Below are 5,277 nucleotides of genomic sequence, written 5' to 3'. Positions count from 1 at the left end.
TTAGGGTAGCAATTGGTATTTAGATAAATGATAAATGACTAAGTAGAATTTTAGCAATAGCGTTCACTATAGATCTTGCTCATTTGATGCATATTTGCAGGCTTTCAAATCATTCTGTTTTATCAGAGAAATTATTTAGATTAATGTTTCAAATATTGATGTTCTTGAAAAATAGAAATGGAACTTATGCCATTACTGTCTTTAAATTTAGGGGTTTTGAAAGACGTTGTTTGAGAATCACTGCTGTAATTGGCCATGTATTTTACTTATATGTAAGGTGAACTGGCTGTGCAGGATGATGTAAAATGAAAATCTGGATACAAGCATTGGAGGTTTTTCCCATTTCCCAATCCCATTTTTCTCTTTCTCTTTCTTAATTAGCTTACATGTCCCAGGGCAGTTAAGAGGAGACTAGTGAGGCAGGACCTGTGGTCAAAGCTTCTTTTTCTTTCCTGTAGCTCACAGAGTTCAGGCTGTACCCTTCTGCCCCAGTACCCACTGGCCTGGCTTCTCAAGCAGCCTTTTTTTCTGCACATCTTCTCCCAAAGTCCTCTTTCTGATTTCCTGAGTGACAACCAAGCAACCAGGTATACTAACCCTAAAGAATATGTTCATAGTTGTGAAAGGTTAAGGAGAAAGGCAAAGATCCCTGATGCCTGCTTTCTAAGAATATTTTAATCCAGAGAAATATCTCTAAAGGTAAGAATCACATATCTGTGGACAGTACTATCCCTGGACCACAATGAGACAATTCTCTACTCTGGACTTGTGCTTTAGAGAGACCTGCTATGGTCCTCCTCTGGCCTTGTCTTTCCTCACAGGTCAAGGAGTCTTTGGGGGCCAAGGAGAGATGCTCTTCCAGAGCCTGGTTGTCCCAGGATTTCTCCGTCTAAAGATGGTATGTGTGGGGCACACTCTAGGGCATGTGCAGGCCTGTTCTCTGGATTCATTCTCCCAGAGATGGATCCTGCTGTTACTTGGCTCAAAAGGTGGCTCAAAAGGAGAACAGAGCTTGGACATGCCAGCTGGAGCGCACACTGTGTATGTGAGATATCTGGGTGTGCAAAGGAGCAGGGTGTGGGAAAAAGAGAAAGGTGGGTATGTTCTTTTTTTTAGCACCATCGATGAATTCTGAATTTGAACCTGGCCTTCCAGCTTGTTTTGATGTTAAATTTAAATAGGTGGGAATACAGAACATATTTCATTTAACAATGTGTCAGCATGATTTAAAAGTTTTATTAAATATTGGATGTGTGGTATGTGGTTCCCTATTTCTACTCTTACTCTGAGGCCTCACAATGTCAGGGGTGAGACAGTTTTTAGAGACAGAGAAAAGTCAATCCCTGCGGTATTCCTCAGATGCTACCCTCTCTACACTTCTGTGGTAGAGGACAGACTCCTTTCTTCCTCTACAGAAAGCGGTTTAACACACAGACCCAGGTCAGGACAATTGTCAGTGGGAATCTTTGATAAGAAACTAGAGAACTATCGAAGGAGACTGATGAATCTCCTGTGTGGCTTTTTGAAGAAATAAGTGGGTTTTAATTTAAGTGAAAAAAAAATTTAATATCTTAAAAAAATCTTACCCTTTTGCAGAAAATACCGTCTGTTCTGTAACAACTGCAAACATATAATTAATTTTATTGCATTTCTCTAATTAGATTTCATGGTTTACTTTCTTGAAATGGTTTTGTAGCTGTGTTTTCAAGCATGTTAATTATGAAATGATTGAAATTTGAATAAATGTTTTCTGTGAGCTAAAGAAATGTTTAGTCTTAATCTAGATATTAATTTTCTTTCAAAAATTTGATGCAAAACAATGTGTAACAACTATAGAAATGTTAAATTCTTTTTACTCAGTAAGTCATATCTGCAAATCTGTCTTGGTCCATTTGGGCAGCTGTGACAAAATACCAGAGGCTGGGTGGCTTATAAGCAATAGAAATTTCTTGCAGTTCCCAGAAGCTGGGAAGTCTAAGATCAAGGTGCTGGCAAATTTGATGTCTGGTGAGGTCCTGCTTCGTCATAGACAGTTATCTTACTATAACTTCACATGGTGGAAGGGGCAATGTAGCTTTCTAGGCCTCTTTATAAATAAGAACACTAATTCTATTTATGAAGGCTTTGCCTTCACGACCTAATCACCTCCCAAAGGCCCCCATCTCTTCATGTCATCACCTTGTGATTAGTATTCAACATATGAACTATCATAAACAAATTAAATTTGTAATTAGCACTTGATTATTGCTAAATTTATATTATAACTTGATAAAATTATTAAAATAATGGGAAGAATGTAGAAAAAATTTCTCAAAATATTTTAAGTAAAAGATACACAAAATTCATAGGCTTGTGAAATATGTGAAAAATGTGAGAATATATTCAAAGGCTGGATATAATTACACACAGTAATAGTTCAATTCAAATTAAGGAATTATGTATATAGATTTTCTTTCTATTAATTAAAAAATAATATATATTAAAGTTTGAGGTAAAAATGGATTAAACATTCAGAAAGTTCTGTAATGATTACTAAATAAAACAGCAGTTCCTTTCAATCCCTTTCTTTCTTTTTTATTTTCCTGTTCTCTGGATGTAATAACTTCAGTTGTTTTTCTTTTGATATTTATCTCCATATCTGTGAATATCATGTTTATATTGTTACTGCATGTTATTTTAGTTTTAAGCCACTATTTATATTCTTACCACAGAGGAATACAAGGATTTGGCTTTTTAATTGATTAATTAATTATTTTTTGTGAATGACCACCCCTTCAGCTACTTAATCATTCACTTCATCCTCTCAACATAATCATTTTAAGATTTTTGGTTAGGTCAGTATTCACTGTTTATATATTATTATGACCATGTAAAGAAATATTCACAGTTGAGCCATCACACATACCATGATTATATTTTCTTTTTGGTATTACTCTTTGCTTCTCTTGGAGTTAATCTTTTTGTTTGCTTCATTGTTTATTTATGTATTCTTCACTAATTTATCCCTAATCTCTTCCCCATGAGTTTAAAGTTTCTCTCAATACATCCTGTTTTATCTTTTTGAAGACATCTCTCCTAGGACCTCTGCATTGCTTCAGTCTGGACCTTAGGCTGCTGTGCATCCCTTTACTACCTGGGGGATTGTCTTTTTCTAGTTCCTATTCTTTTTTTGAGCTGGATCTCTATTTCCTGGAGTGTATATCTTCCTGCTTCTTGGTTCGTTACTTCATTTTGGAGGAGCGCATCTCTCAGTAGCTTGCTAAGAAAGTGCATAGAAGATTTATTTTTGAAAGCTTGCATATTTGAAAAGAGTTTTTTTCTCTCTCATACTCTATTAATAATTTGAGTGACTTCAGGTTGGGACTATGTTCCTCTCTATTATTTTGTAGCTTCAAATGTTACTCTCAGAAAATCTAATGCTGAACTAATTTTCCATACTATCTTCTTCATGCTTTTTAAAATCTTTTTTTTTTTTATCCTAGTTTTCTGAAAATTCTCACTGATATGCCTTGAGGGTTTTTTTTTTTTTTTAATCCATTGTGTTGAGTACTTAGTGAGTAGCAACTCTTACGGTTCAGTTTTGGGCATTTTTCTTGAATTATTTTTGATAATTTTCTTCTTCATTTTCTGTATTCTCACTTACTAAAACTTCTATTAGTTGGATATTGGACCTCCTGGACTAATTTAACTTTCTCTCTAATATTTTATCCCTCTTTGGCTTTTTGTTCTACCTTCTGGGAGATTATCTTACTTTTAAGTCTCAGCCCTTCTATTGAAAATTTTATTTCTGCTGTTATAACATTTAATTTCAAGAACACTTTTCATAAAAACTTCCTGATTTTTTTTATAGCATCATGCTCTTGTATGGGTACAATATTCTCTGATTTCTCTGAGAATACTAAACGTTTATTTTATTTTACTTTATTTAAAAAAAGTAATTCTTTAGTTTCATCTTTGTTTCTTCTGAGTTCCTTTGGTCTCTGGCTTTCCTTGATATTACATGATCCTTAGCAGACCTTTCATATTTAAAACAGGGACACCACAAAGCTGACTAGAAGCTCTGGGTATGGAGAAAGAAGGGCTTGTAGATTTAACTTCTGGTGATTCAGTTCAGCTCCTTCTTGGGTGGAATATTTGGCTGTCAGTATCTTTAGGTCTTTTCTGTTGGGTTGCCCAGATTATCTGGAGAAGAACCTACTAGTCTCCTGCCTAAAGGATGTAAACCAAGTTGACAGCATTCTGAGGACTGAGTGGGAAAAGGACTTGGGGGCTTTACCTTTTGGTATATAGACTTAATCTTCCATTTTCAATAGACCCTTCGATCCCCACCTCTGCCCTATGTATCTCAGGGCACATAGAGTCCCTCTAGTTTATCCTCTCCATTTTTTTTCTTTTCTTTTTTTACCAGAATGGGAGAGGGTCAGCCCCAGTTGCGTGGAGTGAGATGGGGGAATTCAAGGTCTAATTTACTCCCAAACTGACTTAAACTAACTATCCTGGTTTTAGCCCTTATCCACTCCACTTTCATTGGTGTCTGTTCCTCTAATTCCTGAGTATGACTGGAGTTCTATGATGCAAATCAGTGTGCATTTTGGTTTCTCCCACTGCTGACATAAATTTCAGCTTTCTCTAATCCACTAGGTCAGTTATGATTCATCCATCTATTTTCCATCTTCCAAAATTTTATTGCTGTTTTATTGTCTTTTGTTGCCTTTGCTTTGTTGGTTTATACTTAATAAAATCTCTTAACTCTCATTTTATAGGATTTCAGATAGACTGGAGGTAAACATATATATTCAAATCTCCATTTTAAATCAAAACCTTGTATTTTTCTTTTAATATTTTCAAAAATTTTGAAATTTAATTTAATGTCTTATATTTTTATCTTTAAAACAATTTTTTAAAACAATTATTTTTAGTGGGTAATATGGATGATACATTCATGTGACTCAAAATTCAAGCTGCAGCAAGATATTTGGTGAAATTCTCTCTTGACTTCCAGTTCTCCTCCATGCAAGCACCTAGTTACTATTCTTGAGTACCCTTCCAGAAATATTCTTTATGTATATAAGCAATTGGCAAGGTTTTTATATAGCAGACTCAACTTCAAAAGTACAATATTAATGCTTTTGGTGGGGGGGCAGGGACAGAAAAACAATACAAAGCTTAATAAAAAGAAAGTTTTTATGACTTGATTGGACTTTTCTCTGCCTTTTCTCTGATACTAGCCAATGCTGTGGCAGCCAGCTCTGGGTGGGTTTCTACCAGCCTTACTTG

The sequence above is a fragment of the Pteropus vampyrus genome, unplaced genomic scaffold (assembly GCF_000151845.1).
Source record: "Pteropus vampyrus isolate Shadow unplaced genomic scaffold, Pvam_2.0 Scaffold58, whole genome shotgun sequence".
In the NCBI taxonomy this organism is placed as follows: Eukaryota; Metazoa; Chordata; class Mammalia; order Chiroptera; family Pteropodidae; genus Pteropus; species Pteropus vampyrus.
Note: the sequence above shows the minus strand (reverse complement) of the source record.